Genomic DNA, 12,070 nt, shown 5'->3' with positions numbered 1-12,070 from the left:
AAAATAGAAAATAATTTACATTTGGTTTACCAAAGATTCCAGTGTGTGGTGGTATGAGTGGGGAAAGCTATGATTTTAGCAAACACAAATTTAGCTCATACTGTATTTTTTACACTGTAGGCGAGACTCAAGTGAACCTTCAAACAAATGGACACATATTTAGTTTAAAACTTGAGAATAACACAAACAAAAGGTCTTTACCACAGCTCTTATCACTCCATGTTATGAATAACTAGAATATTAAGACAACTGAAAGCCTTTTTCTGATTAAGTCTACACTGAAGACATCAAAGACATCAGCTCCACAAACTAAACATTCAGAAGTTTAACAAATCCAAATAGGGCATAACCACAATTACCTATGAAGCTCTGGTGACGATGGCTGTGGCTGTAATCTGAGCATGAAAATTCTTGTAAAATGTCAAAGAATAGATCCGGCTTAAAAGAAGACAGCTGTACCAGCAGATGTTGTGTCACTTCAATCACACATGGGCATGCACACACTTGAAAAAGAATAACCCTATCTCAAATGTGCACATTCATACGTGCATACACACACCTGAGGTTGACACACAGGGGCCTTCCCCACTCTAGACTTGCTGGAAACAGATGACGCCAGCCACTCAAGATTAAACCAAACACAGTAGAAGAGAGCTACAGAAAGACAAAATATATTTGTCTCCGAAGTCTGAGGTACACTGAGAAACATCAAATCAACAGATTCCCATGTTCTGTTTAAAGACAGCCCTAAATGCAAGTCAAAAAGAATGATAATTTAAAGAGTACCATAGTTATGTGCACACACAGTAATTCACTCATAATAAGTCTTTGGCTTTGGAAGTGGTGTGTTCACTCGTCTCTATAATTGGTGCAATTATTGGTGCTGTGTCTGGCCTGTGACAATTAGTCTCTGCCATCTGCTGTCTGCATGGATTCAGAATGAACAGAGGGTAACTCTCCACAGTAAACTAATACTGGCATTATACACTGAACATCTCAATACTGCAGTTAGAAGTCTCCAAGGATGTGCGTTACAGTTATGCCACAATCCAATCATATGCTTAAGGATGTAAAAGTTGTGCTTGACATACATATACACTATAGCCCAACCTATACTGCATTTTTGAGGCCAATACCAATATTTCAAAATTTAAAAAATCTAATGATCAGCTGATTTTTTTTTTACCATAAACACATAAAATAAAAAAAACATTTTTTGCAGGGATCCCTTAGGTTTGGTTATTACAGAACCATGACTGTAAGATATGTATTGAGCAGGACATTTTACAGTGGAAAAATAAACTTACGAGTGCTCGTTAGTGGATAAACTATGTAACTCTTTCTAAATTAACTCAAATTTTTTGATACTTACAGCCGTCATCAGAGCTGCAATGATTTAACTGATTATCAAGATAGTTTGCAATTAATTTTCTGTCAACTGACTAATTGATCAATCGACAGAAAATTAATCGGAAACTATCTTGATAATCAGTTAATCAAAAAAATACAAAAATTCTCTAGTTCCAGCTTTTAAAGTTTCTTCAGTCTTCTATGGTAGTAAACTGAATATCTTTGTGTTGTGGACTGCTGACAAGACATTTGAGGACATGAGAAATCAGCATTTTTCACCATTTTCTGACATTTTATAGACCAAATGACTAATTGATTAATAATCGACAGATCAATCAATAATGAGAATAATTGTTAGTTGCAGCCCTAGCTGAAATATATGCCAATATCTGCCATTAGCTAATATCTATTGATATATTGGTCCAGCCAATTTATCAATACACATGTGTGTATGTAGAGTGCACGTGTGTGTGGATGTAAACGCATGTGCATGTTCACATGGACTAACAGATGACTTCAAGTATAGAGACACACACACAAACAGAGTCATCCCCAGTATAGTATCCATGTAATCCTCCGGCCTTTCCACCACAGATGACTCTTAATCCAGCACCCCCGACTCTATTTATCTCAGTGACATCATTGTAGTGGGAAGCACAAACCTCTCTACATGAAAACAGAGAGAGCCTCAGCCGACAACAGAATTAAAAACAAAGAAAAGCAAACTTTGCCAAACTATGTCCAATTATCTCTGGTGAGTGTTGGCTGATCTTCTGTTCTCCACACTGATACCTCTTTCAAAAACCATCCAACCGACACGGAAAACACAACAAAAACACAGCCAAGACCCAACCAACAAAACAACAACAGGGGCCCTTGTCTGTGTTTACTGGAAAATTAAAAAAACTCAACTAAAAACTAACATGTAATTTCTGTAAATACTTACTTATGAAAATCTGTCCAATAAAGAGTATGTAAATAAAACTGAACTGTTAATTTATTTTGACACCCCTGTGTTAAGACAAAGAAGCCATGATGGACACCAGCCATAGATCGTACTTGATTGTAAGCTTAACCTTGAGACAATCTGTGTGACTCGTTTATGAAAGAGACTGTGGATCAATATGGGGACACAGTACCTAATATCGCGTATCCTCATTTCCTCTATTTGGAACAATACCTGTCTGTGAAGCCTTGACATAAGCACTTTTGGTCTTGGTTTCAAACCACTGTGCAGATTAAGATTGCATGAGAATGTGTTTTGGCACACAGGGAGGCCAAAAAACCCAGCCTGCAGCCTCACCTCAAACCTGCTGTCTACTGTGTGTGTCTATTTTTGGATGAAATGCCTCAACCTGCCCATGTTCATGCAGCCATTGTACAAGTTAATTTCTTAAACCACTATGTAATATTGACAAAGGTCTCCGTCTCAGCTTTCTCTCACATCCCCGGGACCTGAGTCTGCACACCACCCACATGAACTACCCACCTGTTTTATTTAAACCCTGCCAGAGAGACAGACATCTAGTATCTGTGGAGCTGCCTCTGCTCTATTAGGATCAATACAATCCTTCCAGCGTGTCTCATCCTCCCCGTCTCTCAGGCCAAAAGCAGCAGCGATGCAGCTTGGCAGACCCACTCTTTCTTGTTCACTCAAGCAGTGACTGGGTAAACTAATGTATGGTTCATACTGAAGTAGTCAAACGTCAAACATAAGACTTTGACTCTGATGAAGACACATAAGTGTCGAAACATTAGTCTGTTTGCACAATTAAAGGTTGTGAATTAATCAGCGTGCTCCAGTCCTTTATGTTCTCTGGAAGCCTGCCATCCTCGAACTGGGAAGCACCTGATTCAGTTGCATCTTACTGGAAGATACACAGACAAAACAGTATTTCAAGTAGTCAAACATAACATTGTACAGTGTGTCCATGAAAATTATTGCAATGACCAAAACAATCTATATCTAATTTGCGAACTTTATTTCTTCTAATAAGCTGTAAAGTAAAATAAATTATTTATTTACTTATTTATTACATTTTCCTACATAATGTAGAAGATGCAACCAAATGACTTATTACAAATTATACTATCTTTGGTAAATCTTTTTTCCTCTTTTGTATTTTACATTTTTCCCCCACATTTCCTATTCAAACAAGTCAAGACAGAATCAGCCAAAACTTCCTTTAAAAAAGTTGGTTAAACACACACACACACACACACACACACACACACACACACACACACACACACACACACACACACACACACACACACACTCTCACGTCTGAAAATGAGCAAAAAAAATGTATGTATGATTGTGAGGCCTTATCAATCATTTGTTTAAGGGTCATATTTAATACAGGAGTTGCTATAAATCATCTCGGTACACAGTTAGATTAAAACTCTGCATGCAACAAACTTCAGATCCCATAAGCGCCACATTGTTACCAAAACCTCCCCTTCAGCCCTACTGTCTGAGCCATTTACTATGATGATAAACTATGATTTGCAGAGAATTAATGAGATTTGGATGCCACTGCAGAGAAGAACAGTGCTTCCCCTACTTGAAGAGTCAGTTATCTCCCAGTTTAATCTCTACATACAGTACATCTCTGTCCTTCTCCGTAATTGATGTACATTTCTGTCAAGTAATTAGTTTATGCTTACTAATTAAATTTTCAAATCGTCAGCTGTGTGACATTTTGCTGAAAAACAGACATCTATTCCTAGTGCATATTCAAAGAGCCAGTTTTCACCACAATAACAACACCCAAAGTAACTGTTGTTTTACACCAAACATCTGGCCTTGCACTGTCTCATCTACGTGGATCTCAACTTGTCTCCTCCAACCTTCACTCAAAGTACGCAGCACTGGAAACGCAAATACCAAAGGAACAGGCAGAGTGCCCCACCACGACTCTAGAGCCAGTAGCATTTTATGACCTATTTAACCAGTTCATGTGTCAGAGAAATAATGAGTAGAGCTGCAACAATTAGTCGACTGACAGGCAATGAATAGGCAACTATTATTATAAGTAATTGATCATTTAAGTCCATTTTCAAGCAAAAGTTCCAAACATTTCATGTTCTATCATTTAATGTGGGATTTTGCTGTATTTTCTTGTCTTATTATTGAAGTAAGTTGACTATCTTTGGGTTTTAGACTCGGACAAAACAAAACTTTTAACAATTGAGAACATAAATGTCAGATTGAGTGATTTACTTATTTTCACTTTGGTTATATTTTTGGTTTTATTGAGGATTTGTATAATCTCACAATATCAGGCTACAATTGTCATTGTGGTTTGGCAAAGCTCAAATATACATTTACATGAGTTTACACCAGATAATTGATGGTTCTGCTTTTCACTCAGATATCAATATGAATCTTTCCTGAATCTAAAAAACTACAACTGTTTGGGGGAGAGTTCTCACATAGACAGGAGTCATTTTATTTGGCAGGAACTGTTTGGCAGTTATACTTTTGTTTCCTTAAGTTAAGTTAACTATAGCTGCAGAGAGGAATCAACTACTGTGCTGAGCAAACATTCTTTGTTTCTGCTCTCCTTTCTTGTTTGACCTATTTTTAAATTAGACACATCTTGACATGATTCCATGAATTCAGAGACTCTGTTCTCCAGTGGTCCAAGCTGACCCAGAGCCAATATAGAAAAAAATACACTATATATTTGTTTTCCAAATGCAAAATCACATATAAAATAATCATGCTGATGTTTGTGTTCCAATTTTACACATTACATGATGACACCAAACTCCAAACTGGTGTCAAAACAAGATCAATGACATTTTTTTTTGTAGTTTTTTAACACAACTTTCTCTAAATCACTAATTTACACAACAGAACTTTGTAGAATGATAATGTAATGATCATATCATCATATAATTCTGCTGAAAGTTGATAAACAGTGATACTGAAATATTGCCCAGTCCTACTCGGAAGGCACTATTGTTACACAGCTCACCATATGTTTGTACATATATTATTCACACATGAAAACACCAACACTGTGAGCTTCCATTATCAAACCACAAGAAAGATAGTTAAATGTTCTACAAAGTAAGTGCAGCTGGCTGTGGTATATACATTTTTTATGCATTTTACTTACAAGTACACTATTTACATTCATGTTTTAATAATCATTGAGACAGTAATTAAATGAAGATTATCTCCTTTATTATTTGCAGTCATTTGGAATTGCACTAATACAAACACAAGAAATTCTGTTGTCTGTTGTTACAAAGCTTAATGTCATGCAGCAGCAATGCATGACGCATCTTAGTATGTGAGAAACTGCTTATGTATAATGACAATGTGTGTGTGTGTCTGTGTGTGTAGCTGTTATGGTAAGTCTCCAGGAAATGAAAGTAAGTCTATGATGTTGTCAAAGGTGACCTACGTGTCTGTGTGTATAGTGTCCCATAGCAACGTGGTTTAGGTGTTTTTTTTGACTGTGCATCCAGTGTTTAGAAATGTTTGCTTTTCTATATAGATTTCACTTAATTCCCTGAGAGACAGAGTGATGACACACACCTCAGACGCTCCTTAGCAACCACAGATGAGAATAAACCTCGGCTTTGGGTCTTCGTCTCAAAAATATATGATCAGTACCTTGCAAGCGCACAAACGTGGGTGAAGAAATTTGACAGCTAAAACTACTGCTTGCACATTCACTTTGTAAACTGTTGGGGTATCATTTTCCTCAAAACAAAAACCCTTAACGAACGTCTGCTGGATAGACAAAAAAAGATTTAATAGCATACATTTAAAAAAGATCCCTCTTGGTACTGTGGTAAGAAACATTTACTTCAAGTGCTATTCAACAGCCTTTAAGAGGAAACAGAAGACCACAGGTCACACTAGTCACTGCCGTCACATACACCAACACAAAAACAGATGTCAGCTGTTCTCACAACAACAATGCCATTATAAACATCGGGAAGGTCGACATGGTCAGGTGAACGCTTAAAACTGAGACCCCAGCATTATACAGCATGTCTCTGCTCACACCTACTGTCTGAGTGCATCCACTAGAGGTGATCATTTGACTAAGATGAACAACACAGTGTCAATAATGATGCTATTCAACTGCGATTCTAAATGACATATTTATTTTCTTCCACCTTCAGTGGCTGCAGTTGACACTCTGCTTGCTGCATTTTTGCTTCACCGAACACTCTTTTAGAATGTGTGCTGTATACTGCATGGTTTATATTTTGTTTTCGTCAGCAAACTCATAAGAATCTCTGTGATTAATCCGCAGGGAAATACTACTGCACCATTACTGGACTGTAGCAAACAGCAGCAGCAGGAGGAGTAGATGCCCCGAATATTCACTCACTGCAACAGTCAGACACTGCAATAAACTATGGAACACATCAAGCTTTTACTAAGATCAGCATCACAGCAACAGACCAACCTAACAAACACATGATGTAGTGTTCTCTTCCATATGTTCATCCTTCAAGAAAACACTGACCTACTGTCTTCTGCATGCTGTCAGGCTATTACAGTACACAACAACTGTGTTTACCGGCACCTCATCTGTCACTATGAGCTTGCTCGTGCATTATTTTTAGGGTGATAAGTACCATGCCTAACACAGAGCTGATGAAACTTCTAGTATAACAGTATTCACATTAACAGACTGGTACTGTTTATCATTAATCGGCATTAGGTTACAGTACCTCTATCTCACTGTCTTGTCCTGTTCTCACAGTATCCGTTACGGTCGCAGTGGCCTTGTCTGAGCTCTTGCGGGATGCTGGGACATGTAACTAGGCCTGGGACGGCTGATGCACCCTCCCCCGCTGGCACAGTGGAAGAGAGAGAAATGACAGCAAAGAGAGAGAAGACAGAGACGGGATGTGCTCTCTCCTAAACATAAGCGGCTCTAACACCAGAATCAGACAATTTTCTCTTTTCTTTGCTTCTCCTTTTGTAACTGTCGCAACCTCCAGTTTGATGGTGAAGCAGTTTTTTTTCCCCCCTTTCCCCTGATTCTCTCTCTGCCTCTGTCTCTCAGCTGCTTCCTGGATTACACCGGTTTTCAGTGCATGAACAGCACAGTCTTCAAGCTCCCGGATTTAAATACTGGGTTGGAACATACCACGTGGCAAAAAAGGGGAGGGACTGGGGTGAACCACTTTATGCTCTATTGTGCTGTAAAATGGAGGAGGCCCTGCATCTCTGGCCACTCCCAATAAATCTACACCTCCCACCTCTTCATGAAACACACTGCTTCAGTCATCTCATGACCGTAAACCATGTTATGAATGTTTGACAAAACATGTCTGTTAAAGAAAGGTTTTGTTTGCATATAAATGTTCCTTTTAGTATTTCCAATAAAATCCCTTTATTTGCATCCTTTGTAGTTACCAGCACTGTAGCGCTGCAGTAACATCATTGTTATTCTTTCTAACTTGTTGGTTTTATCTGTTTTAATTTGCTTATTGCTCTGACTTATTGTTATTATGTGCTACTTTCTCTAATTTTTCATTTGTATGCTTGCTGTTTGATGAGTCTGTTCTGATTTGTTTGTTTTTGCCAAGCGAGACAATCAAGATTGAACTCTTTTTTATGTTTTAAATCATTTTTGTGTGATTGTCAGATGTTTGTCTAAAATGTGAAGACTTGTCTTGTTAAATACAGGTGTGTGGATACATGCATTAGAGCTCATTTACATACAACACGCAATGTTATTTTCTCCGCCGATCACATGATGCAAGGGGAGGCTATTTCCCTCTTCTCTCACATGACTGCTGTATGGCACAAGGAAGGCCTGTGTGCTTAAGTACTCTGCTAAACCTCTATTAAAGTTCCATTTTTAGTGAATTTTCAAAGCAAAGATCATCAAGGAATTTTCCAGATGAAGGGTTAAACCAGAGGCACACACATATACACACACATCAGCATGAAAAACACACAAAAGGCAGACACAAACCACAGCAGGGACTGAATTCTGGACAGATCCTCATTTTTGTACAATACCATCGAATACAAATGAGCCAACTGCAACAAAAGTCAAGCCAATATTATCAACAAGACTCAGGGGAAACTATGATGACAATATTGCTCTACTCGTCTGACGCATAAGTTAGTGTTTTTTCATCTTTCATACTACCATATCCAAACTTAATATTGTGCTCCAACCCAGTTTAAAAGGCAGAGAGATATAAACATTCCTAAATCCTCAGTGTCCTCAGAAGTCATAATAACTCAGGAACCCTGCGATACTAGTGAAGTCTGGTTGTTTATAATAGAGAGCAAATATAGACGTATGTGACGTTAACAGAGGAAGAAACTTTCGTAGCTATGAACCACAACATCAACATCAACCCACCGAGTGTGGACTTAGATACACAGCACACTCATTGCTCTGACTGCCATTTGTGACGTGCTTAAAATGTGGTGGTCAGTGATGACTCCACTTCCTGTCTGCTGTGTACTAAGTAGGCAGGACTTTAACAGACAGGCTGAGTTCTAACTACACCATGACAAATAAACAACCTATTTAGAGCTTTTGCTTTAAACCACTTAGAATATCACGCTAGCAAACACAAGAAGTTTGAGAAGAGTCTTTAATAAATGGAGTCAACATGTGGCTTTTAAAAAGTCAAAAAGCGCTAAATTCTAAAATTAATCTCAAATGCTACAAATATCAGTGGTTCAATTTCATACAGCAAATTATCTGGGCAAGTATAATTCATGAAAGACAAAAAACACTGAATGATTAATAAGAACACAGAAATAAGAAGTTTGAAAGCACATTGCTCATGATATTCACTTATACAAGAACGCAAGAAATGTGTCCTCATTCCACTGAGGCTTGTGGTGGTGGCGTACAACTTGATTACAGATCTTAAAAATAGTTTGACACAGTGGAAAAGAAGAATAATTAACCTGGAACAGTTTCGTACACAAAAGATGAGAATTGGGGCAGCTGTGGCTCAGGAGGTAGAGCGGGTTGGGACCAATAGTCGGAAGATCGACGGTTTGATTCCCGGCTCCTCCAGTCCGCATGTCAAAGTGTCTTTGAGCAAGATACTGAACCCCAAATTGCTGCTGATGGCTGTGCCAGCTCCCTGCGTGGTAGCTTGCCACCATCGGTGTGTGTGTGTGTGAATGTGGCTCGCAGTGGCTTTGAGTGGTGAACACCAGAGAGGTGTTATATAAATGCGGTCCATTTACAAACTGATGTGTCAATTTTTATGTTTTCATCATAGTGCAGGGGGTGCAGTTTTCCAGCCAGTAAGTCAATCAAAAAAGGCTGTTGCTGCAACCCAAAGCCAGCTCCAGCATCAATAAGCAATGTGACCTGAGTTACTCAATACCTAAAATAATAATAGTAATGATGTTGTCTGTGCAGAATTGTAACCATAAAATTCCTTTTCATGAAAACACAATCAAGAAACATAGAATATCTCTGGACATAATCTTGCACTTTCACAGATTACTTAAAACTAGAAGACTGATGGTGCAAAGTTTACAACTGCAAAGTACATTCAGTTTATTAGCATATGAAAATGACTTTTAACAGTGGCAGGAATTGAGACTACGGCCCAATTTAATGGAGTTGCCGTCTCAAGTTCATTCACTTGTGAGCATTTACATGCAGGACAATGTAAAGGAGATTGTGTCAACAGAAAGGTACTTGAGAGGCTTTAGATGAAAGTATTCATATCTACAGATAAATGTCATTTCTATCCAGTGATTCTCAGCCACCTGAAGTGTAGAAGATTGATGTGACTGGCAACCTGTCCTACAGTGCTTGTGGGGGTTTCTTATGCATGATATTTCTGTGAATTTCCACTACTACCTTGAGGTAAATGTTTTCTGTGACTTTCTGTTATGAAACTGAAATGGCATGCCTTGTAAAGGATAAATGATGCATGTAAGTATGTGTTATGCCACTGATGGCTTCACTTACTTACTACAATAAACTCTGAGAAGTATGCTACCGAATGGTGGTGTGAATTTTAATTTAGACCTGTTTTCCTTACCCAAATAGTCTGAGGTTTGGTTTCTTTTTCAATACCAGCTTGGGCCTCTGTTGTGCTCAACTCATCATTTTCCCAAGGGACTAATCAACAGCATACGGGAGGAGCTGTGCACCACTTTTCGCTCCTTTTCTCCCAGAGGAACACAGGAGCTGGCATTATTATTAGGGCTGTTGTCAAGCAAGCCTAATCTCTAACTCTGCCCAAACATTCCCATGTGAATAAAACAGAGCAAACATTTAAACAAAAATACTCAGGGATTCTCAGCATTCAGACTGGCACTGTGTATCTCAGGAATGGTCTCAAAACAATGAATCTTCCCAGCAGCCCATCACACACAAATACACACAAACTGTATATCATTATACACAGATATGAGATGCACACCAACAGTCTCACATTCCAGAAGAAACAGATACAGACACATGCATTCAACCCCCTCCCCACTCTCCAATCCTGTGTGATTATCCAGACTACAGTTCTGTCAGTGCTGCTCTCACCATATCTGAATATAGCAAAGAGGAGCACTGTGTCACTTGACACTGTCAACATGTACCGTAACACAGTACTTAGCAGTGCTTCGACATCAAGAGGTTACTGTAATATCCCATTCCTGAGACCAAAGGTGAGTCAGGGAACAAAGCTGGAGGCAATAAAAAGATTGTTGCTTCATGGAGACAACTAAAAGTGAGGAGGCTTCTGATAACACACGTCCTGTTTCTAGGAACTTCAATAGAGTATGTACATGTGTCCACATGTACATGAACACACCTTGTTACTGCTGTCTTTACTTTGATTACTGTAAAACAGCCATGAAAGAATGCTAGAAAGGCTAGAAAGTCTTTTATGGTTAAATCAAACTTTAGCATACAAATTGAACTTATTGGAACTTACTGAAGTTGCATATTCACCATGCAACTAATGATTATTATTAACCAGCAAATATTTACTTGCTTAATAAATTAATTGATTAATCCTTTACTCTATGGAGACTTAAAAAGAAATTGAAAAATTGTCCATTGCAATTTCTCTAGAACATCTTCAGATGTCTTGGTCCTATTAACAGTCTGACTGTTTTTGCATGTGTTTCCAAACAAAGGGAAAATATGAGCTGCGAGATAATTATGTCAACGAGTTGGGGAATGGTGGGTGAGTGCTTCCTTGACTCATTGGGGTTACAGGCCAATAAAAACCGGGCAGGGACCAAACTTCAGCTGACACCTGCTCATCTGTGATCAAATGAGATGGATTAAATGAAAATGGATCTTCATTACAAGCCATGGCATGAGCAGGGATGCTTAACTGTACCTCAGTGATGAAATACAACCCCTTCATAACCATGTGTTATGCACTGTCTGTCAGCCTACAAATCGCCCCAGTGAGACCAGTGTGATAGATACGTTGTGTGTGATGGCATGATGTTGAGTCAAGCTCCTCTGAGCATGTGAGTGTGTGTTTGTTTACGGTGTGGTGATGATTAAAAGGACAGATATTGCGGCTCTAGTGACTATCTAGTCAACCCTGCAACAACAGGCCCACCTGTGATAGCTTAAGAGGTCGTCATTTCTGGTTCTCCAAAATCCCTTTTCCACCACTGACTGACTTCCTCTGTTACATGGGAAACAGCTGAGCTATTCATAGCAGAAGAAAAGCCAGGAATTTTCCACTCAAACACGGAGCAAACTGGTCCTCAGTCATG

The 12,070-nt window shown here is 38.7% G+C and overlaps 2 protein-coding genes across 9 annotated transcripts in view; both read right to left on the bottom strand.

The window, feature by feature from the left end:
- The window catches only part of cse1l (CSE1 chromosome segregation 1-like (yeast)), a 287,251-nt gene that overhangs the window by 79,989 nt on the left and 195,192 nt on the right, over positions 1-12,070 (bottom strand). The gene's annotated exons all lie outside the window — the stretch shown is intronic.
- The window catches only part of LOC122980157 (AMP deaminase 2-like), a 32,907-nt gene that overhangs the window by 12,896 nt on the left and 7,941 nt on the right, over positions 1-12,070 (bottom strand). Inside the window, exon 3 of one of the 8 annotated variants that reach the window (XM_044347915.1) lies at positions 7,060-7,182. The exons of 6 other annotated variants lie outside the window; for them this stretch is intronic. The gene's annotated coding sequence lies outside the window, so the exon portion shown is untranslated. Of the gene's footprint in view, positions 1-7,059; positions 7,438-12,070 lie in introns of those variants that run through there. One more of the 8 variants, XM_044347913.1, reaches the window with a different exon arrangement.

This window comes from Thunnus albacares, chromosome 4 (assembly GCF_914725855.1).
Source record: "Thunnus albacares chromosome 4, fThuAlb1.1, whole genome shotgun sequence".
NCBI lineage: Eukaryota > Metazoa > Chordata > Actinopteri > Scombriformes > Scombridae > Thunnus > Thunnus albacares.
Note: the sequence above shows the minus strand (reverse complement) of the source record. Positions and strands in the feature narration are given on the sequence as shown.